We start from the raw sequence: 25,579 nt of genomic DNA, 5'->3' as shown, positions 1-25,579 counted from the left end.
TGCAAAGTCATAAGACGATCCGCCTGAAGTTCGGCTGTCAGATTACTCAAGGCTCCGGAAGTTATATTTATGGTAGCCTCGACAACACGAACTAACTGTATAATGTTTCTGCTATTGGCCATTGGGCCCCAAAAAGGAAGAAACCCTTTGATAAAGTCTCCTCCCTCTTGTCCAGATGTGTGCTTACAATCAATAACCCCTCTGCCATATCTTTTTCTGTGATGACCTGAAGGAGCAGTGTATGTAGGGGGAAAAAGGAAAGTCACGTAACATGTTCCTGAAAAATTGGTGGGAAGCCATGTATAGGCTCTATCATGACAGACAAAATATGTACCTTGAGATGGTACCAACGGTGAAGAAATCAGGGATGAATAGATATATGTATGGGAACAAACACTCTTTTCCTGTTTATTCTTCTTATTCTGATTATTTATCTGCAGACATAAGTTACCTTTATGAGGTATGGTCCAAATTGGCAAAGATCTTCTTTGTCTAGCCTTATCAGTAAGGCTAGTAACGTAACGAGTCACGTTCCAACCGTCATATGCCCGTTTCTCATCAACAGGAATCTTACCAATTTCGGCAATTTTAGCCATAGTCACTATTCCCTCTATCAAAGAACTATGACTAAAATCTGCTCCACTATTATGTGGACCACCAGGAGGATGTCGGAGTTGATTTTGGTATGCATTAGAAAACATAGCCAAATAAGCCCAAGCAGAACCTTCATAAGAAAACGGAAGGACTAAATATGGCATCCCTTTCTCGGCCTTATGGGGCATAAGCCCACAAACCCAACAATCAGTAGTGTTGACTACCAGTTGTAACAACTGGATAAATGAATTGTTGAAGTATTCTGTTCTCCTGACTTGCTCATGATCTGGGAGTGTATAGAACTTGTACGAGGAGGTAGTAGGAGAAGAAGGCAAAGGAACAGAAGTTGGAGCAGGTGCTTGCTGTATAGTGTGGACAACCCAACCCACACAAGCTAATAAAATACATAAACATACTGAAATACATAGTGTTACGCCACATCTATTAAACAATAATTTCTTATACTTCATTTTCATGGCAACTTTTTTATCACTCTCTTCCACTTTATTATCCATTCTCTAAGGCGTTGCTCACGGTAACCTTCCTGGATCACTTAGTTGTGGTTATTAGCCGCCCTATGACACTGCAAGTCCTGCAGACCTATGTCACTACTCAGGTCACAGCCTAAGACTCATACCGTGACCCTGCAACTTGATGGATAGTGAAAAAGGGAATGTCTTTCACAAAAAGAGTAACCAAAAGAGAAAAAGAAAAGTATTCAATTGTCTTTAGTCAACCTAGGTCTTAGGTTGTACCGTGTTTTGCCAGGTATCGTTTGGTCTCGAAACAAAGTCTCTGGGTTCGTGGTATTCAATCGAAGAGGCGTTGGTACCGCTTCTTGCAACACGTCGTCATCTTCTTTCTCAGAACTTGTCCAGTCCAGACGTGCACTACTGAAAGGTACAAATCAGGGTACTTTCTCACTCTCACTGTCGCCTACACCTTCTCGGATCCACTGGTCATAAGGTAAAGGTAAGGGTACCCTTTTACAGTGCATGCCGTGGACCCAGTTTTTTTTCCCAACAACCTTCACAGCTGTACGTGTAACAAGGAGCACCTGTCGCGGGGGTCCCCAACGAGGTTCCAAATTCTTTTTCCTCTGGAAGTTTTTTAGGCATACCAAGTCTCCAGGTTGAATGGAATGACCTGGATCTGAGGAAACCTCCGGCAAAGCGTTTTGAACATGTTGATGAATAACACGTAATTTAGTGGTGAGGTCATGCAAATAATCAACCAACAATGGGTATGGAATGTCAGAAAACGTTTTAGGTCGAGGGACTCCCCAAACATTAGCTGGGCGCCCAAAAACGACCCCATAAGGACTAAGTCCTAAACGAGAATGTACAGTTGTTCTCGTAGAGAGAAGTGCCAAAGGTAGAGCATCGGGCCAAGCAAGGTCCGTGCTGGCCTGAATCTTTGCTAATTTGAGCTTGAGAGTGCCACTATAGCACTCTACCAAACCCGCTGACTGAGGGTGGTTTGCCGCGTGGAATTTCTGCCTAATACCAAGACCCGCAAACACCTTCTGCATAATTTGACCTACAAATTCACTTCCATTGTCACTCCAGACAATGCGCGACAAACCAAACCTCGGGAAAAATTCCTTCAAAAGAACCTTGGCAGTGGACAAAGCAGTATTATCCTTTAGGGGGTAGGCCTCTATCCATCGGGAAAAGGCACAGACCACCACCAGGACATACTTGAGGTTATTGGAACGTTCCATCTGAATGTAATCAATTTGTAATACCTCAAAAGGATACATAGGGGGAGCAAAATGACCTGGCGGAGTTGGGGTTCCCTTTCCTGGATTATGCATCAAGCAAACGATACAATGCTTTACCACATTTTCCGCACATCTAGGGATACCTTCATTCTGCCATACAGGAGCCAAAAGCTTACATATTCCTTTCGCACTGATATGCGCTGGACCATGCACCATAGTAACCACTGGCAGTACATAAGCATCTGGTAATAACCAACGTTGGTGTTCTGACAATTCCATCCAACATCCTGTCGCATACAACATTCCCGTACTTTCTCTCCACTTACTCAATTCCTCCTCAGTTGCTTCTTCTTGGATCATTTTCACACTTTCTACTGTGTCCTCACACATACCTCCTTCTCTGACCCATCTTGTAGGACCTGCAACATACATACGGCTTGTAACATCTCTCGCTGTTTCTTTCGCTACCTCATCTGCAAACGCATTCCCGCAACCTACATCATCAGTGATTCTTTTATGTGCACTGCATTTCACAATCGCTATTTGAATAGGCAAGGCAAGTGATTCAAGAAGGTCAGTTACCAACTGACCATGCTGTATTTTAGTCCCATGGGAAGTAAAGAATCCTCTTTCCTTCCACAAACAACCAAAACTATGAGCCACGCCAAAGGCGTATTGGCTGTCAGTATAAACAGTCACTCTCCTTCCTTTCGCCAACACACATGCTCTCGTCAATGCAATCAACTCAGCTGCTTGTGCTGAATTCTGTGTAATGCGTGCAGTTTCTACTACTGTATACAAAGTAGTAACCACGTAAGCTGCAGTCGTTTCACCATTAGGAAGCTTGAAACAAGACCCATCCACCCATAGAATCTGATCCGGGTCCACAAGTGGTGTGTCTTTTAAATCTATCCTGCCTTTAGTTTCTTCTTCTGCACGAAGAAAACAATCATGCTGTTCTTGTGTATTTTTCTCATCTGAGATAGGTAACAATGTTGCTGTATTTAGAACATTACATTGCTTGATATGTATGTGACTAGCCAAAAGCGTCAACTCATACCCAGACAAGCGAGCACTCGTGAGATGTTGCGTTTTCGTTCTATTCAAGAGAGTATCCACTGCATGTGGTACCATAACAACAAGAGTGTGATCCAATACCAATCCAGCAGATTGACAAATGGAGATTGCTGCTGCTGCTGTTGCTCTGAGACAACTAGGCAATGACTTGGCTACTGGATCCAAAGTAGCCGAAAAATAGGCACATGGTCTTTGTTTGTCTCCGAATTGTTGTGTTAAAACTGACAATGCACAACCTTCTCTTTCATGCACATAGAGTGTGAAACGCTTACTATAATCTGGAGTACCCAACACAGGAGCAGAACATAAAGCAGTACATAAATCAGAAAAACTTTTCTGACATTCATCAGTCCAAGGAAGAGGTTGGGGTGTATCTTTCAGTGTAAGTGCCAACAAAGGTTTAGCCAACAAGGAAAAATACGGAATCCACTGTCTACAATAAGAGGTAATGCCCAGAAAGGCACGCACCTCCCTTTGTGTAGATGGTACAGACATTCGTGCAATTGCATGAATACGTTCTGGAGTCAATCGCCTTCCCTCCTTTGACAAGAGATGACCTAAATAGGTAACCTCTTGGCGACAGTATTGTGATTTAGAAGGTGACACCTTATGATGTAAATCGAACAAATGACGCAAAAGCAAAACAGTCGCATTCTTACAAATCTCCTCTGAATCGGCAGCTACTAACAGATCGTCCACATACTGAACAAGAGTAGCACCTGGAGGCAAAGAAAAAGTATTGTGCTGGGATTTCAAAGCCTGACTATAGATGGAGGGACTTTCACAATAGCCTTGAGGTGCACGTTTAAATCGAAAACTTCAGCCTCCAAGAGAGAAACCAAAGAGATCCCTACTTTCCTCAGCAATAGAAATGCTAAAGAAAGAATTTTTAAGATAATAACGAGAACTAAGCAGCCGAACCAGGTATCATTGTGAGCAAAGCAGTGATATCTGGAACAACAGGAAACTGAGGGACAACAATTTTGTTGACCTCTCGAAGATCAATCACAAAACGGTATACAGGAGGCTTAGAAGTATCAGTACATTTAAGAACAGGCAGAACAGGACTATTGCAAACATTTCCTCTAATTTCCTCAACCACACCCTTCTGAACCAAATCATAAACGATAGCCAACAAAGCTCGTTCACCATCACTGGAAATTTTATACTGAGGAATGCGTGGTAGCTTCACATCAGGCTTGACAGTAATCACGTAAGGTGGACTTTCGAGTAAACCAACATCATTCGGACCCGTGGCCCAAAGCGTAGCAGGAAGTGAGCGCAATTCAAGTGGCAGTTCATCTTCAGACAAAAACATAGGAGAGACCAATTTATCACCCAAAGTAAGATGTACACCAGAGGGAGAACAATACAACGTTGCATGTAGACGTTTCAATAAGTCCAAACCCAACAAATTCTCACCACAACCAGTCGTTAAAATGAGCAGGGCTTCCAAATCATAAGGACCAATGGAAATAGGTAAAGGACAAGAAATCGGGTTGCGAACTGGGGCGCCAGAGAATCCTACAAAAACGTTCGTTAAGCCAGACAAAGGTGCCCCAGGGAGTTTGGAGTGAATGATAGAACTTCTCATCGCACCAGTATCCGAAAGAAATGGCTCTGTAGCACCCAATGCAACAACGTTAACATAAGGCCCATTCTGATCCACTGGAACTGATACTACTCCCCTGCTTTGCCCCTGGCTGTCCTAGCTAGTATGAAAATCCTGGTTCTCTCTTTCAGTACAATAATCATCATTGTAATATTGTGCAGACTGAGAATTCTGCTGATCAAAATAATTCATGGTATTCTGAGGGGGAAAGGAACGCTGTCCCTGAGACAACGCACCTCGCCCTCTACCCCTAGATGCTGACTGGAAACCACCACGGCCCTGATAGTCCACCATTACGCTGCAATAAAACCAGACAACTACTCTTGGAATGACCTTCCTCTTTACAATAGGCACATTGATTAGGACCCAATGAAGGTCGCGGAACAAAAGGTGCAGGTTTCTGTAACAACCTTTGAAATTGTGGAGGCTGTTGCAACTGACGCTGAGCAGAACGAGGGGGATAAGCCTGTTGTAAAAGAACCTTCGTCTTCAACGCTTTAGTCTTTTTCTCCATCTTATCCTTTTCTTCCGTATCCCTATTCTCATAGTACTGAGCCGTAGCTAATATCTGGGCAGACGATGAAACGGCCCACGAACTCTCGGAATCTTTCAATTTATGCGATAAATCTGGAAATAAATTAAATACAAATGTATCCACAAATAATCGCTATCCACCCTCCGTACTCATATCTTGACCACTATGGTCAATGAACGTTTCCTCGAAACGAGTAAAGAAATCGGAGACACTCTTGTCTTTCTTTTGTTTACACGCAGCTAACTTATACCAGTTAACCCGTAAGGCTGGCATCATCGTTTTCATTAAAGCTATTATTCTACCAGGCAATTCTGTGATCAAATTATCGGGTTTAGCACCACCTACTTGTGCTGCATCCGCGGCAGTTAGAGCACCCCAATTACCACCTAAAGCTTGATCGTGGTCTTCCCTACGAATCCTAGCCCACAATGCATGAGGGACTATATTTCCCATCAGCAAATCAATATCTGCCAAATTCATAACACACGCATCAACAGTCTGGGACAGTTTTTTATAATACCCTGCAGGATTCTTACGAGGGTCCGGTAAAGACTGTTTAAGTGCCAAGACTTCAGATCGTTTCCAGGGGACATGTACCCATATACGCTGAAAATGAGCAGGGACACCTGGAACATTACCTGCCTGTGGAACCGCATCTCTCCATATTGGAGAAACTTCTCGCATAGGGTAGTGTTTTATTTTACGCTGAACCGCAGGATCAGGTTCGGGAGAAGCTTGAGAAAAAAAGGAAGACCTGAAAGTGACAAGCGTCTGAACGGCCTCTTCAACGTCAAGACCCACAATAAGTCCTTTATCAAATTTAGCCTGTATGTCAAACAAACCCTGAGGAGGTAAATCCAAATCCATATCACCCCATCCTTTAACAAGGACATTACACATAACATTAAAAACATATCTCTGCGTGGGCGCATTCCACTGGAGAAAAGTATCCAGGAAATCGCGCACACTATACTGTGAACCACTCATGATCCAATCGTGAGCGAGAGAGTTTAACCTAACTTGTTCATCAGAGTCTGGAATTTGACTACGAGATTGCCTTCGGGACAAGATAGGAGTCAAATTAAGAGACCCAAAGAAAGGTGACAAAAGACCAGAAACAGTGTTGACTAATCGTTTTCTAGCTGTAGGGGAATCTGACAGTAAAACAGGAGACAATGTATTAAGCACAGCAGGAGAAGGATCAACAGTTGTAAGAGAAACTGACGCTAAAGGAGACTGAGGTACAGAAGCCGATGGCAAAGGAGGTGGAGGTGGAATTACCGGAAGAGGCAATTGTGAAGAACCGGAACAACTGGTTGAACAACGGGTTGCTGAACAATAGGTTGTAATGGGGGTGCATTAGCACCTAATACATAAGGCGGAGGTAATCTCAACAAATGAGACATTAAAGGATCTTCGTCAAGATCTTTATTCTGTGGGGAGTAGACAACACAGGATAACATCTATCTATTGCCATACGATGCTGTCTTTCTGAAATTTTAATCATCTGATCAGTCTCATTATTCCTGAACTGCTGAGCAGCCTGTAAAATCGACATATCTTGCGCTTTCTTATCTCTTTTTGCCTGTTTAATTTCTTTCTGTTTGGCTGCTTTACGGTATAGGCGGAAAAAGTCAAACATTGCCGGCTGGGCTTTTCTTTTAAACAAAATTGTTTCTAGATTATCTAATATGTCACGTTCAAAGCTACCATTTTGTGGCCACTGCAGAACCACATCATTCTTTGTATATCGGATCCATGTGTCATTAAAAATAATAGGGCCAAGACCATGTTTCGAATAGAGCTCATAAGTGGGAGTTCCAACCGGAGGAATTGGACAAGAGTCCTCTAGCCGGGAATCCCTATTACAGTCAAGACAGCAAAACTTTCGAAACTTACTAAGTCCAGGCATTTCGTTACGAACTGGACTGTTCACACACTTCAAGGGGTTTAAGGCAATGATCACAGCACAAACATACTTACCCCTTGGCTTCGACTAATGCATGAGTCGAATAACAAAAACAAAAGGGTGGGCACTACCCACGAATACTTAACTAAGTGTTTTCTCACGCCAACAGATGTCCGTTTAACGTCTCGCGATACCAATAATCATCAGAGGGCCAAGGCAGGGCGGCAGTCAGGGCAGCAGTCGTCAGCAGCCGTCGGAAAGGAGTAGCCGTGCTGAAAAAGACCTTCGGTCCACTTCGACATACAGGGGTTTCTTGACGTGGTTCGCGAATCCTCCAGAATTTTCTTGCGAGGCTCCTCACGACCCTTTGGCTGAACCACTACCACTGAAGCCGCCCACACGTTGGGTGCCAGTTGGAGAACTGGGCCTTATGGGCCTAGCGGCGCAGGGCACGCCTAATATCTCCGGGTTCACCTGCCTTGTCAAACAGAGACACGAGACATTCTATTAGGCGTAGAAAATCAGGTTTATTAGCTGCAACTAAGCACAGTTATCCAAGAAGTACAGAAGTATATTCTTAGGAGACTGCCACTTAATTCCGTGGCGCACAATCTTTTATAGTACACATATTTACGACATGTATTCTCAACACATACAAAGCTAACCAATAGGAAAAGTTGGAAAACAAGCTATGGTATGTCCCAAAAACGCCCTTCTTTCAGACCCCGTGTTCTCTCCTCCCCTCAAGTTAATCAATGCTAGTGCATGTAATTCAATTTGCAGGTGGTAGGACATATTTGCGTGTTTCAAAGGATAGTTGTGTAATAGGAGAATACAAGGAGAGAATAGCGAAGGCCAGTCAAACAAGATAAAGTGAAGGAAGAATGGTGAGACTCAAACAGTCAACAAAAACAGGGATCAATCAGTCTAGACATGGATTAACAAACTCGGCCAGTCCCTGACATCGGTTTCGTAAACAAGGACAGAGGGTTACTTTTTAACTAAAAGAGATGCATAGCAGCTGGAAAGGCAAAAACACCATGTTCGCCGTGCTGCCTGAGTAAAGGCAACACAAAATGGCGGCTGGACACAAAATGGCGGCTGAATACGAAGTGAGAACGAAAATCGCAGAACCTTAATATATGCGAGCGCTTTACATTAGCACGGATAACAATATACAAGAACACATTGCCAAGGACATATTGTTATGTTAATGACTACTCACAAGTGTGTACATGCAGGCTGGTATGCAAACACATGCAAACGACCCTACTGTGTTCCTTTCACAGACAATAAGGAGTGTGTGGTTGCAGGGTTTGCACCCCTCCCCTACCCCACCCCAGCAGTGAACGGCCTCTGAAGGGTTTGAAGCACTTTGCTGCTGTGTGTGTGTATTTATATATATTTCATTGTGCACAAACTCGACCCGAACGTATGCAAGAGCTTTACATTAGCACCGATTACGATATACAAGAACACATTGGCATGGACATATCCTTATGTTAATGACTACTCACAAGTGTGTACTCGCAGACGGGTACGCACACACATGCACAGGCCCCTACAGTGTTCCTTTCACAACAATAAGAATTGTTTGGTTTCAGGGCTCGCACCCCTCCCCCCACTCCCCTAGCAGTGAGCGGCCTCTGAAATGCTGTGAAGCCCTTTGCTGCTGTGTGTGTGTACTTTTATATATTTTATATAGCGCAAACTTTTCCAGTTTCAGCAGCGGGCTTCCTCGCGACCCGACAAGGCCGCTTTACATCAAACCACAAAAGCGTCCATTTGAGGAGCCACAAACAGAAAGTTAGAATGCCTTTATTTAGAAAAGCAACGTGGCCAACAACAGCAAGTATTTCTTCAATTGTATACTCGAAACGCGTTTCGAACAGCCCAGTGTTCTTGTTCACGGGAAAGGAAAATGAAAATGGCAGTCATTACGGGAAACACCTTAATAAGTATTCATAGCTCCGCCTCCTTCAATGAGTGCAACATGGCATGCTGGAGCTTGTTGTTCTCGTAGTTTTACCCATGTGGGTGCCGCCACAGTCAAATTAATAGTCCATATTAAAACCCCAGTGGGCGAAGGTACCTCTTGTGTGTGCCTCCGTGCATTAGTAGAAAAACGGCCTTTCTGCTTTCAATGCGCTCGCTGGTAACGAGCGCTGAATCCGCCAGTTTCCGCAGCGGGCTTCCTCGCGACCGGACAAGGCCGCTTTACATCAAACCTCAAAAGCGTCCATTTGAGGATCCACAAACAGAAAGTTGGGATGCCTTTATGTAGAAAAGCAACGTGGACAACAACAGCAAGTATTCCTTCAATTGTATACTTCCAACGAGTTTCGAACAGCCCAGTGTTGTTGTTCACAGGAAAGAAAAATGAAAATGGCAGTCATTACGGGAAACAACTTAATAAGTATTCATAGCTTTGCCTTCTTCAATGAGTGCAACACGGAATGCTGGAGCTTGTTGTACTCGTAGTTTTACCCATGTGGGTGCCGCCACAGTCAAATTAATAGTCAATATTAAAACCCCAGTGGGCGAAGGTACCTCTTGTGTGTGCCTCCGTGCAAAAGTAGAAAAACGGCCTTTCTGCTTTCAATGCGCTCGCTGGTAACAAGCGCTGAATCCACCAGTTTCAGCAGCGGGCTTCCTCGCGACCGGACAAGGCCGCTTTATATCAAACCACAAAAGCGTCCATTTGAGGAGCCACAAACAGAAATTTGGTATGCCTTTATTTAGAAAAGCAACGTGGCCAACAACAGCAAGTATTCCTTCAATTGTATACTCCCAACGCGTTTCGAACAGCCCAGTGTTCTTATTCACGGGAAAGCAAAATGAAAATGGCAGTCATTACGGGAAACACCTTAATAGGTATTCATAGCTCCGCCTCCTTCAATGAGTGCAACACGGCATGCAAGAGCTTGTTGTTCTCATAGTTTTACCCATGTGGGTGCCGCCACAGTCAAATTAATAGTCCATATTAAAACCCCAGTGGGCGAAGGTACCTCTTGTGTGTGCCTCCGTGCATTAGTAGAAAAACGGCCTATCTGCTTTCAATGCGCTCGCCGGTAATGAACGCTGAATCCGCCAGTTTCAGCAGCGGGCTTCCTCGCGACCGGACAAGGCCGCTTTACATCAAACCACAAAAGCGTCCATTTGAGGAGCCACAAACAGAAAGTTGGGATGCCTTTATGTAGAAAAGCAACGTGGACAACAACAGCAAGTATTCCTTCAATTGTATACTCCCAATGCGTTTCGAAGAGCCCAGTGTTCTTGTTCACGGGAAAGGAAAATGAAAATGGCAGTAATTACGGCAAACACCTTAATAAGTATTCATAGCTCCGCCTGCTTCAATGAGTGCAACACGGCATGCTGGAGCTTGTTGTTCTCGTAGTTTTACCCATGTGGGTGCCGCCACAGTCAAATTAATAGTCCATATTAAAACCCCATTGGGCGAAGGTACCTCTTGTGTGTGCCTCCATGCATTAGTAGAAAAACGGCCTTTCTGCTTTCAATGCCCTCGCTGGTAACGAGCGCTGAATCCACCAGTTTCAGCAGCGGGCTTCCTCTCAACCAGACAAGGCCGCTTTACATCACACCACAAAAGCGTCCATTTGAGGAGCCACGAACAGAAATTTGGGATGCTTTTATTTAGAAAACCAACGTGGCTAACAACAGCAAGTATTCCTTCAATTGTATACTCCCAACGCGTTTCGAACAGCCCAGTGTTCTTGTTCACGGAAAAGGAAAATGAAAATGGCAGTCATTACGGGAAACACCTTAATAAGTATTCATAGCTCCGCCTCCTTCAATGAGTGTAACACGGCATGCTGGAGCTTGTTGTTCTCGTAGTTTTACGCATGTGGGTGCCGCCACAGTCAAATTAATAATCCATATTAAAACCCCAGTGGGCGAAGGTACCTCTTGTGTGTGCCTCCGTGCATTAGTAGAAAAATGGCCATTCTGCTTTCAATGCGCTTGCTGGTTAAGAGCGCTTAATCCGCTAGTTTCAGCAGCGGTCTTCCTCGCGACCGGACAAGGCCGCTTTACATCAAACCACAAAAGCGTCCATTTGAGGAGCCACAAACAGAAATTTGGGATGCCTTTATTTAGAAAAGTAACGTGGCTAACAACAGCAAGCATTCCTTTAATTGTATACTCCCAACGCGTTTCGAACAGCCCAGTGTTCTTGTTCACGGGAAAGGAAAATGAAAATGGCAGTCATTACGGGAAACACCTTAATAAATATTCATAGCTCCGCCTCCTTCAATGAGTGCAACACAGCATGCTGGAGCTTGTTGTTCTCATAGTTTTACCCATGTGGGTGCCGCCACAGTCAAATTAATAGTCCATATTAAAACCCCAGTGGGCGAAGGTACCTCTTGTGTGTGCCTCCATGCATTAGTAGAAAAACTGCCTTTCTGCTTTCTATGCGCTCGCTGGTAACGAGCGCTGAATCCGCCATTTTCAGCAGCGGGCTTCCTCGCGACCGGACGAGGCGGCTTTACATCAAACCACAAAAGCGTCCATTTGAGGAGCCACAAACAGAAAGTTGGGATGCCTTTATTTAGAAAAGCAACGTGGCCAACAACAGCAAGTATTCCTTCATTTATATACTCCCAACACGTTTCGAACAGCCCAGTGTTTTTGTTCACGGGAAAGGAAAATGAAAATGGCAGTCATTACGGGAAACACCTTAATAAGTATTCATAGATCCGCCTCCTTCAATGAGTGTAACACGGCATGCTGGAGCTTGTTGTTTTCGTAGTTTTACCCATGTGGGTGCCGCCACAGTCAAATTAATGGTCCATATTAAAACCCAAGTGGGCGAAGGTACCTCTTGTTTGTGCCTCCATGCATTAGTAGAAAAACAGCCTTTCTGCTTTCAATGCGCTTGCTGGTCAAGAGAGGTTAATCCGCTAGTTTCAGCAGCGGGTTTCCTCGCGACCGGACGAGGGCGCTTTACATCAAACCACAAAAGCGTCCATTTGAGGAGCCACAAACAGAAATTTGGGATGCCTTTATTTAGAAAAGCAACGTGGCTAACAACAGCAAGTATTACTTCAATTGTATACTCCCAACGCATTACGAACAGCCCAGTGTTCTTGTTCACGGGAAAGGAAAATGAAAATGGCAGTCATTACGGGAAACACCTTAATAAGTATTCATAGTTCCGCCTCCTTCAATGAGTGTAACACGGCATGATGGAGCTTGTTGTTCTCATAGTTTTACCCATGTGGGTGCCGCCACAGTCAAATTAATAGTCCATTATAAAACCCCAGTGGACGAAGGTACCTCTTGTGTGTGCCTCCGTGCATTAGTAGAAAAATGGCCTTTCTGCTTTCAATGCGCTTGCTGGTTAAGAGCGCTTAATCCGCTAGTTTCAGCAGCGGGCTTCCTCGCGACCGGACAAGGTCGCTTTACATCAAACCACAAAGCGTCCATTTGAGGAGCCACAAACAGAAATTTGGGATGCCTCTATTTAGAAAAGCATTGTGGCTAACAACAGCAAGCATTCCTTCAATTGTATACTCCCAACGCGTTTCGAACAGCCCAGTGTTCTTGTTCATGGGAAAGGAAAATAAAAATGGCAGTCATTACGGGAAACCCTTAATAAATATTCATAGCTCCGCCTCCTTCAATGAGTGCAACACAGCATGCTGGAGCTTGTTGTTCTCGTAGTTTTACCCATGTGGGTGCCGCCACAGTCAAATTAATAGTCCATATGAAAACCCCAGTGGGCGAAGGTACCTCTTGTGTGTGCCTCCATGCATTAGTAGAAAAACGGCCTTTCTGCTTTCAATGCGCTCGCTGGTAACGAGCGCTGAATCTGCCATTTTCAGCAGCGGGCTTCCTCGCGACCGGACGAGGCCGCTTTACATCAAACCACAAAAGCATCCATTTGAGGAGCCACACACAGAAAGTTGGGATGCCTTTATTTAGAAAAGCAACGTGGCCAACAACAGCAAGTATTCCTTCAATTGTATACTCCCAACACGTTTCGAACAGCCCAGCGTTCTTGTTCACGGGAAAGGAAAATTAAAATGGCAGTCATTACGGGAAACACCTTAATAAGTATTCATAGATCCGCCTCCTTCAATGAGTGTAACACGGCATGCTGGAGCTTGTTGTTCTCATAGTTTTACCCATGTGGGTGCCGCCACAGTCAAACTAATAGTCCATTATAAAACCCCAGTGGGCGAAGGTACCTCTTGTGTGTGCCTCCGTGCATTAGTAGAAAAATGGCCTTTCTGCTTTCAATGCGCTTGCTGGTTAAGAGCGCTTAATCCGCTAGTTTCAGCAGCGGGCTTCCTCGCGACCGGACAAGGTCGCTTTACATCAAACCACAAAGCGTCCATTTGAGGAGCCACAAACAGAAATTTGGGATGCCTCTATTTAGAAAAGCAACGTGGCTAACAACAGCAAGCATTCCTTCAATTGTATACTCCCAACGCGTTTCGAACAGCCCAGTGTTCTTGTTCATGGGAAAGGAAAATGAAAATGGCAGTCATTACGGGAAACCCTTAATAAATATTCATAGCTCCGCCTCCTTCAATGAGTGCAACACAGCATGCTGGAGCTTGTTGTTCTCGTAGTTTTACCCATGTGGGTGCCGCCACAGTCAAATTAATAGTCCATATGAAAACCCCAGTGGGCGAAGGTACCTCTTGTGTGTGCCTCCATGCATTAGTAGAAAAACGGCCTTTCTGCTTTCAATGCGCTCGCTGGTAACGAGCGCTGAATCTGCCATTTTCAGCAGCGGGCTTCCTCGCGACCGGACGAGGCCGCTTTACATCAAACCACAAAAGCGTCCATTTGAGGAGCCACAAACAGAAAGTTGGGATGCCTTTATTTAGAAAAGCAACGTGGCCAACAACAGCAAGTATTCCTTCAATTGTATACTCCCAACACGTTTCGAACAGCCCAGCGTTCTTGTTCACGGGAAAGGAAAATTAAAATGGCAGTCATTACGGGAAACACCTTAATAAGTATTCATAGATCCGCCTCCTTCAATGAGTGTAACACGGCATGCTGGAGCTTGTTGTTCTCGTAGTTTTACCCATGTGGGTGCCGCCACAGTCAAATTAATGGTCCATATTAAAACCCAAGTGGGCGAAGGTACCTCTTGTTTGTGCCTCCGTGCATTAGTAGAAAAACGGCCATTCTGCTTTCAATGCGCTTGCTGGTCAAGAGAGGTTAATCCGCTAGTTTCAGCAGCGGGTTTCCTCGCGACCGGACAAGGCCGCTTTACATCAAACCACAAAAGCGTCCATTTGAGGAGCCACAAACAGAAATTTGGGATGCCTTTATTTAGAAAAGCAACGTGACTAACAACAGCAAGCATTCCTTCAATTGTATACTCCCAACGCGTTTCGAACAGCCCAGTGTTCTTGTTCACGGGAAAGGAAAATGAAAATGGCAGTCATTACGGGAAACACCTTAATAAATATTCATAGCTCCGCCTCCTTCAATGAGTGCAACACAGCATGCTGGAGCTTGTTGTTCTCGTAGTTTTACCCATGTGGGTGCCGCCACAGTCAAATTAATAGTCCATATTAAAACCCTTGTGGGCGAAGGTACCTCTTGTGTGTGCCTCCGTGCATTAGTAGAAAAACGGCCTTTCTGCTTTCAATGCGTTCGCTGGTAACGAGCGCTGAATCCGCCAGTTTCAACAGCGGGCTTCCTCGCGACCAGACAAGGCTGCTTTACATCAAACCACAAAAGCCTCCATTTAAGGAGCCACAAAGAGAAAGTTGGGATGCCTTTATTTAGAAAAGCAACGTGGCCAACAACAGCAAGTATTGCTTCAATTGTATACTCCCAACGCATTTCGAACAGCCCAGTGTTCTTATTCACGGGAAAGGAAAATGAAAATGGCAGTCATTACGGGAAACACCTCAATAAGTATTCATAGATCTGCCTCCTTCAATGAGTGCAAGATGGCATGCTGGAGCTTGTTGTTCTCGTAATTTTACCCATGTGGGTGCCGCCACAGTCAAATTAATAGTCCATATAAAACCCCAGTGGGAGAAGGTACCTCTTGTGTGTGCCTCCGTGCATTGTAGGCAGAAAGGTCATTTTTCTACTTGCTGTTGTTGGCGACATTGCTTTTCCGCTCAACAATGAGTGTTCTGTTTAAAGCAGCAGGCGCTGTTATCAGACTGACATTGACCCACTTGGGGGACACTTTGATTTTATTTTTCTGCAACTGCAACACCCATTTTGGGAACACTGTTAGGTTTGAACTGCAAATACCATGATGCACCAAGGCGCACACCTGTGCTAGTTGCAGATCGTGCTCAGAAGGGCGGGGTCTAATTTAAATAAAGAGCAGTTGGTCCAAACCTTTAGTTGTTGTTGCAGTATCATTCAGGCTCGTGAACAAGAAAGGAATTTCGAAACGCGTTGAGCCAAGAGAATTGCACTTTGCCAGTTTGGTGACTAAGAGCTGGCTGTGACCTCACTGCATAAGATACGGAGTTGTGTGGGCTACTCAATTTGGGCAACTTTGTGTGATTAATATATATATATATATATATATTCACTGAAAAAACCATAGGTTATAGACCATATATAGTTAGGAATTAGCATTTACAAAACCTTGAAAATTCACTGAAAAAACCATAGGTTATACACCATATATAGTTAGGAATTAGCATTTAAAAAACCTTATTTTACTCACACAAAACCATTGAAATTCCATATATAGTTAGTTGTACTAACTATATATCGCGCACCCGCAATCCACTGCTGATCATGTCACATATTACATCATTCATGACATGGTCAGTGACATCACTGATGACATCACTGATGACATCTCAAATGACATCACTGATGACATCACTGATGACATCTCAAATGACATCACTGATGACATCACTGATGACATCTCATTTGACATTACTGATCACATCACTGATGACATCATTCATGTGATAATTCGATGAAGCTCTTCAGACTCTAATATAACCTTAGATACACTCAGTGTAAACAGACACTCACAGACTGTCACTCATCCATGGAGTTACTCACACACCTAGTCAGTCATGCAAAGAATCAATCACACCTCCATTTCTTCAACTATACAGTTATACACACCTTACTTATTCAAACATATACTAACACATATTTACTCTCTTATACAATCCCTGATACAAGTTCACAATGATCCATACAGCCACTCACACATTCACTGGCTCTTTTGCACAGTTATTTATATATGTCAACTCTCACATGTACTGTGTTTTACATATGTACTTACTTTGACATGTAGCACTGAGATATCCATTCACTCACCAATACACTCATGCACACAGTCAACCGCCCATACAGCTGTTTCCACATGCACTTTTGAACCCATATATCTAGTGAATCAACTGCTCACACATCTATGCACAGAGTCATACACCTCCCAGCCACCCATACACACTCTCAGTCTCCCATACAAATACTTGGGCAACCAATCAATAAACCATATAGTTAATCATATAGCTAATGATCAACACATGCAGCAGTTTATAGAACAACAGACATAATGATGCACAAATTGAGACAGTTTAGTCACTAACCCATGCACTCAGTGAGACACATTTAATCACTCACTCATACAGTCAGTCATGCACCTACTAAATCCTTCATCCAGACATTTATACATCCACTCATTCTTAAATATGTAACACATATTTTAACTTTACAGAAAAATACAGTCACTGGATGTTGTCATCAGTGATGTCATCAGTGATGTCATTTGAGATGTCATCAGTGATGTCATCAGTGATGTCACTGACCATGTCATGAATGATGTAATATGTGACATGATCAGCAGTGGATTGCGAGTGCGCGATATATAGTTAGTACAACTAACTATATATGGAATTTCAATGGTTTTGTGTGAGTAAAATAAGGTTTTTTAAATGCTAATTCCTAACTATATATGGTGTATAACCTATGGTTTTTTCAGTGAATTTTCAAGGTTTTGTAAATGCTAATTCCTAACTATATATGGTCTATAACCTATGGTTTTTTCAGTGAATTTCATTGGTTTTTTAAAAGCTAATATCTATAGCTGTAAAATGTATTCTTCTTTAAATCCAAAAATATATTTTATATGTTAATTAATAATTTTTTTTTAAATATTTTTTTTGTTTCGCTCCAGCTCCGCGAACCGGAAAGCTTTCCGTTAGCTCAAATTGATGCCGCGACCCGGTCCGCGAACCGGTAAACATTCCGTTTGCGCAACTGCCGCTTTAGAAATCAACATCGTGACGCGTAGCCAAAGCGCGACGTATCGCGTTGCCGTGTAATGCGTCTTATGACGTACCGCGTTAGCGCACCCAGAAGTGCCCCGGGGCGCGGACCGAGGCGCGAAACGCAGCTCCCCGGAAGCGATCCGCGGCGCGTCACGAAAGCGCGACGTATCGCGTTGCCGCGTAATGCGTCTTATGACGTACCGCGTTAGCGCACCCGGAAGTGCCCCGGGGCGCGGACCGAGGCGCGAAGCGCAGCGACCCGGAAGCTATCCGGGGCGCGGACCGGAGCGCGTAACGTAAGCATAACAGGTCATGTGACTTGTTAATAACACTTTTTATTGGTTCATTTCACTTTTGGTTTCATAATCATGTAAGGCTAGGTCAGGTGACCTAAAAATAACACTTTTCATTGGTTGAGAACTATTGTTTTTCCCAAATGATGAAAACCCCTCCTTCTTTCCTCACTCTGACTTTCATCATTGTGAGAGGAAGACCTTTATTAATACTTCAGAAATGGCTTCAGTAGTTGCTTCAGCTGGTGCACCCCCACCACCACCTCCACCTCCTCATGGGAAGAGAGGACCACCTCCCCAGGTCATGACCAACACAGAGGAGGAAGAGGAAGAAATAGAGGAAGAGGAGAGAGAAGAACCACAGTTCTTGGAAGAGGTGCCCCGGGTTTCCCATAGGAAAGCCAGTTTCATCTGGCAGTTTTATTCAATCCCTCCAGGGCAAAAGAAAGTGAATGCGAGGTATGTCACCTGCCTCATCTGCAAAGATAAATTATCAAGAGGGACTGATAAGAAGTATAGTTATGGGAACTATACCATGCATAGGCACATGACCAGGAAGCATCCACTTAATTACAGCCGGGCGGAAATACGGGATTTGGAAGAAAATCCAACATCAACTCCTGTGGCCAGGTCAAGATCGTCAATATCATTGACACCAGCAGAGGCACGGGAAACTGTGCAAACATACAAGAGAATTTTGGCCACATGAAACATACTTGTATGCACTGTGGTGCATTGATAGCATGTGGTAATATGAGTATAAATGCTATCAACCTGGCTTATGAACATCATAATTGCCCTAACCGCCCCAGTAATTTTTTATTGCTCCTGTTGAGCCCTTTTCAATGCCTGTTTTTTGTTGTTTCCCCCCCCCAAAAAAACCCAAAAAAATATAAAATCGTTCAAAAAATACAAAAAAAAAAAAAAATGTTCAAAAAATAAAAAAAAATATAAAACAACAAAAATATATTTTTTAAAAGTTCTTTTCAGAACTACCTCCCCTTTCAAAAAAAATTGCTAGAATGTTTAGCACTCTAGCAAGCTCTATTTCTTTTGGTTCGCTTCCCGGTTAGCTTCCCGGTACGCGGACCGGGAGCTAACCCCCAAATTTTTTTTTTTTTAAAAAGAGTAAGTATAAGGAAAGTAAACAGAGAGTGATGTTAAAAGAAAGACAGCTATAGGGAGTAAAGAAGAGATACTGTTTAATAGATCTATTTACCGAAGAAAAGACGGAAGAGGGTATAATTGTGAAAAACAAAATAGATAAGGAAGTGAAAGAACAAAAAAGAGAGTATAACTAAGCATGAGCGAAAAATCCGCTCCGATCGCGGATTTTGCGGATTTTCGGTAAATCCGCGATCCGCGAACTCTCGCGAATTTACCGAAAATCCGCAATTCGCGAGCGGCGGATTCCCGGTCAAAAGTTCACGCCTTGCTGCTCTGTAACTGATTTACGATGGCGCCGGCAAGCTGCCAGCGCCATCCTAAAGTTACTTAATTAGCTTCAGCAGGAAGCTCTAATAGATAAGATAAAGCAGGGGCTCGAGCGCCTGCTTTATGTTACCAATTAGAGCTTCCTGTTGAAGCTAATTTAGTAACTATTTTAGGATGGCGCTGGCAGCTTGCCGGCGCCATCGTAAATTAGTTACAAAAAAACGGTGGTGTCTTCTTCAATAAATATGAAGGGCAGGGTTCATTCTGGCACGACGGTCCTGGCACAAAAATTACACCTCTTTGAACAAACTTTTCCGTGTTCCAAAAGAGTCAGAGCATGTCAGTTAGTTTGTTATTTGCAGGCTGAATTGAGACTATTTTTAAGCATAATTGCCCATGTGTACTAAAGTATTTTCCCCAAGCCCAACCTTTTGATGCTTGCTGCACTAAATGCCAAACAATGCTGCTGTTTTGGAAAAATACTTACATCATGTAGTCACAATTTCAAATGTGAATGGGATTAGGAACAAGAAAAATAACATACATGCAAAATGGCCCATTTTAAGAATAGGGTTTGGGGGGCAGCTGTCCTTGGGAGCTGTGCCCCGGGGGATATTGGTGGATGGGACAGCCAAAGCTACATTTGGGCTTGTCGATATAACCAGCAAGTTTCATCGTATCAGCCACCATTTTGGGAAAAGTGGCATTGTGGCCCCAGTAAAATTTGTTAGGCGCATTGAGGAGAATGATGGCAGACAATTCAGGCGGGAAGCCATGCGCCTACTGGCAGAGGCAGGACACATAGATTTCATTACATCGAGACGCATGTAGTGACATGCCCGGTGTGGCGTGCTGAGGGAGAAGCAGCAGTTTTCTCGTGCTCTGATGAGCCGCTGGCTAAGGTAAACAATAGGGGCCGTTCGAGAGCAAGGAGAGATCCCCAAGGACAGCGTGTGGCACATACGGTGTGAGAGACACTGCACGTAGGTCCTCGTTGGAATTTATAGTATCGCGGGCATACAATGAGCAATTGGAGGAGGCTGCATGGGAGACAGCCTCCTCTCATGAGATGAACAAGAAGGGAAGGTGAATTGAGCTTTAATTCAGTGACTCATTCATCAGCCCAAAAACAATCCTGAGCGTTGTGGAGGCTGGGCAGTTGTGCCTTCTTCCCAAATATACCGTCGAAAAACAGCTGTGACGCTGGATACAGGCCTTTGCATCTTTGACCTTCACGAGCGCAACCCCCGTGCTGTTCTGTGACCAGGAGCTTCTGTTTCTACATCTGTTGCTCCGATCAGTCTCTGACCTTTTATACACACAAGAGGCATGTGCACTCGCATGGAAGCCCCGTCCGTTTGGCCCCGCCCACACACTCGAGGTGTGCACCGTGTTCCCGCACTATACATTTACCCAACGAGGTAGCACTTACTGATTATCCAGTAAAGCCCCGCCCCCAAATCCGCCAATCCGCCGATCCGCAAAATCCGCGGATTTTGCGGATCCACGATCCGTGAATCCGCAAATTCGTGAATCGTGGATCCGCAAAATCCGCCCATGCTTAAGTATAACATTAACAAGGAAGAGTTTCTTGGAGAATGTGAGTGAATGTTCAAAATAAGATTAAAACATGGGGAATAACAGAGAGAAAAAATAGAAAACAGAAAACAAAAAATAACAGAAAAATATTAATTGAAACAGCAAAGAAATGTAAGTAACATAGAGCCATATCGACAACATAAAGAAAACTGCCGCTAAAACCACTTTTGCACCAGTTTTCTGCCAATAAAAACAGCAATAATTTTATTGGCTGTGTTCATAATATGCCCCTTAGTGTGCTTCAACTACACAGAGAAAGCATAATGAACAAGTAGTGATAGAGTGATCAGTCAAAGACACTAAGAGTAATAGAGACGGAGTGAGTGAACAAGAGTGAGGAACTATGAGAAGAGAGGGACTGAGAAAAAGAGTGGAAGGAGTTGAGTAAGTAGGTAATAGAGAAATGAATGAGGGAAGTAGCAAAGGCAGGAAACTGAGGGTTAAAGAAATAAAGCAGTGGAACTAATAGAAGTTAAATGTGATAGAAATGTAACGAAAAGAGTACAAAACATTTACCTTATAATTGTCGTTAAATTACTCACTTTTTGTTTTTATACTTTTAATCTGTGAAAGAGAGAACAAACATTTGAAAAATATTAAAACATGTATTTAAAAATTACAAAAGACAAGGGAAAAGATTGAAGGACAAACAGTTTTTCAACAACTTTGACACTTACAGAAGCTTCTGCTTCTCCAGGCCCCCTACACAGTCCTAAAGATATACATTTTAAACTAACAGTATCTTGATGCAGATGAAGTGAGGCCTATCTTAAAACATGGTGCATCTTTTGCATTGCTGTTGTCTCAGAAAAGTGTCGCAAGACACTCAACTTTTAAATGATTGCTTCAGGATGCCAATAAGATGTGTCCTATCCAGAGGTTTGTTTGAGGTGAGGCCTACTCAGGGTTGCAGATGAAATTTAGAGTTGTTGAAGAGTACAGAGAAGATAATACATTTGCAGGCCTACCAATGAAGTGAGTCATGTCCACTGCACTCTTGAACAAAGGCCAAACCTCCTCTGTTTCCCTGGACAGACCTAAACCTCATCTACACAATGTGATGTGTAATGTTAGGAAACACAGGTAATGTAATTGAAATACGTGCAATTTCTTTTGCTCATTTCACAATCACATCACTTGTGTTTCCTTTGCTTAGGTATCTCATTGTGCAGATGTAGTCCAGCATATGAAAGAGTACGCAGAAGTGCAGCACTGCATGCAACAACTTTGACACTTACAGAAGCCTCACCTTCTCCATGCCTCCTACACAGTTCTACATATACATCATAAATGCAAACAGTACAGAATTAATTATACATGTTAAATGGTTTATTTTTGCTGTTCTCAGAATGTATCAAAATTCACTAAAAACAGTGACTTGAAGGTATTCATCATATAACAGCGGGGAAAAAAAAACACAATCAAAATGATTGTGTTTAAAAAACCCATACAACATAACAAATCAGAATTCAGAACTCCTTAAAGTTAACTTACTTTCCATGACGTCAAAGGATGTCCTATGAACAGCTTACACTCTGTTGTGCTGTTATTACTTTCAGCCCGCCACTTTCTGAAAGAAAACCTCCATCGTTTTTAAAAACATGTTACATGCAATAAATGACTTCTTGCTCTCTACCACAAGTTTCCACAAGGCCAAATCTTGTCAGAGCCATTTATAACTCTTGGATTTCTTGTAAGCCAATCCCGTCATTTGGCATTTCTGCAACTTTCAGAATTAAAATGTTGAAGATCATTTTCACAATCCTGGAATAGTAATATCTTCCCCTTCTTGCTCAGTCATGTTCTACATTTCCTATGACACTGATACTGCTTACTATGAAGCAGACTTACACTACCTCTATGACTACTACAATTATTTAATTCTCTACATCACTTTTAATCACAAAGCAATGTAAAACAGTAGACAGCATTGCAGACTTACATTCCCTCTACTCTATGTTTTGATTGGCTGCTTCAATTAGCTTATAAAAAGAAATAGTTTTTCTGAACTCATTCAAAGTGCACTTATTTCTCCATGACGTCCAGTCTTATGGTTAGAAGTTATGTCTCTGAACTACACTTATCCTCAAGGCCAAATCGTGTAGGAGCCATTAGAACTTCTTGAAATTCCACAGAGCACATCCCGAGATTCTTTCCCTAAAATTTTGGTTTTAAAAACACCAGGTAAGAGTTTTTAAGGTCATACGGCAATTTTTTTTTGAAAATTAAAACAGAATCATTGCAAAATGACCAGCCATTTCTAGACTTTAAATAAGCTGTGTAATGTCCTGATGTTATTGAACGACCGTCATGATATATAATTGCTGCAGTTACAAAAGTCCTTCCTGATATTGACAACTGCGAAGCCACAACATTTTTAATTAAAGTTGTCAATTTTGTTCCATCAGGCCTACATCGTTGGAACATTAAAATGACATACTGGCCATATGTTCGTATAAATAATGTGGACATCATTTCAGATTTACATTGGCTACACTCCATGTTGTGATCAGCTGCTTTTACTAGCTTATTAAAGGAGACTGATTTACTGTCTGGCAAAGTTAAATATATAAATCTTTCTGAGTCTACACTAGTAGTACTTGATACCATACAGTTCTCGCAGTCATGCTGCCATTGATAAGAAAGCCCAAACAGCTGATCTACATCTACACCTTCAGCATGCAATACATCAAGCATATACATTAAAAACTCCTGACAATCTTGCTGAATATTTTGAGAGAATTGTGTTTGGCCTGAACATCTGTCTAACAGATTTCGAATTTCAGACACACTTTCTATGTTTGTTCTATCAGTGCTACATTTCTCTAACACAGAATTTAACAAACTGCAAAATCTTTGATCAGAATTGACCACAATCTCTTCTTTTACATTTTCTAGAGAAAACAAAACATTAACCACTACATTAGCATAGCAGTTGACACCAGAACTGTTTTCAAATTGAAAACCAACAACATCTTCAACAGAATTCTTTTTGTTTCTGCTTATAATTTCAGGTTCATCGACTTTTCGTCTTTTTGCTACAACCTCCCCAGTATTGGTCACATTTCTTCGTTTCCGGCCTACCACACGTTTCTCAAACAAAGGATATTGAGGCAAATGTGGCGCATACTCTCTTCTTAACCTATTGTATTCCTTAACACAATCTAGATCCGCACAAATGCTTGTGACATCACACTCAATCAAGTACAATCCCGATAAAGTTCTAACTCGTGACAATGCCACATATGCCATACCCTCCTTGAACACAGAACTGCCAATATTCACCAATGCACTGTCTACACTTAAACCTTGCGATTTATGGATTGTCACCGCATATGCCAAGCAAACAGGAAACTGCTTACGGCGAACATATAAGTCTTTTACAAGCAAAAATCTAGCAGAACAACGACCAATTAGCTGTACTTCCTCAATGCCATCAAATTTAATTTTTAAAAATTCAATTCCATCTCTATTTCTGTATTTTACAAAATCAACAACATTACCCATTGATCCATTTACCAGACCTCTTTCAACATGTAAATTCCTTCTTAAAATTATACGGCAGTTCAAGCACACATTCAGAGTCTTTTCAAAACCTGCAGTTTTAGATATACTCTTCTCTAATGAATCCAATTTTGTTTTCAGATTCTGAGACAAAATATTTGTTGATCCCATATGCTCTACTCTGTCAATAGCTTCCAGTTTCACAATCTCTTGCTTTTCTAAATGCAACATTTTGTTGTTGAATTTGGCACATTCTGCAAGAGTTGGCATCAAACATATTCCAGATTTCTTCTCAGTAATTTTCTGAAAAATATTCTCAGGCACAACATCTTGTTCTGGATATAAATTTGACAGTAATCGTGCATGTAAAGCTTCTTTCCCATGCTCGGTCACTTTTCCAATTCTAACATCTTGTAGAATAGTCTTGTAAACTTCATCCTTCGCCTGACGCATATTTTCATGCAGTTCAGCATAATTGAAGTTTAACCATATATTGACGTTGCCAATGCTGCCTAGGCACTTCCTGGTATCTTCATGCGTGAGCATTTTGAACACAGGTTGCCCTTTCACTGGTGTCAGCTGCAGAAGATCTCCGAAAACAATGATGTGTTTGCCACCAAATAACACATCATACTCTGTTTTGAGAACTTCTTGCATTCTCAAATGCACAAAGGCAAGCATGACATTGGAAACCATGCTTACTTCGTCAATGATAAGAAGTTTCATTTTCCTCAAGATTCTTGAAACTTCAAAACAAGCATCTCCAGATAGCTTGTGATATTGTAATTTGTTGTCATGCTCCACTGGCAGCATCAGTAAACGATGTAAAGTAATCCCTTTAATGTTATGTGCTGCCAGTCCAGTTGGAGCGGTGACAACACAAGACAGCGATGACTCTGTCCTTTCCTGCAAATAGCATGAAATTGCTTTAATGAGGAAACTTTTTCCAGTTCCCGCTTCTCCACTCACGTACAGTCGGACAGGCTTCAACGACGTACATGAGCACTCTTTCTTGTCATGACTTAATCCATGATCAATTTGCA

The sequence above is a fragment of the Lissotriton helveticus genome, chromosome 3_1 (genome assembly GCF_964261635.1).
Source record: "Lissotriton helveticus chromosome 3_1, aLisHel1.1, whole genome shotgun sequence".
Classification (NCBI taxonomy): Eukaryota; Metazoa; Chordata; class Amphibia; order Caudata; family Salamandridae; genus Lissotriton; species Lissotriton helveticus.
This window is presented reverse-complemented; position numbering follows the sequence as displayed.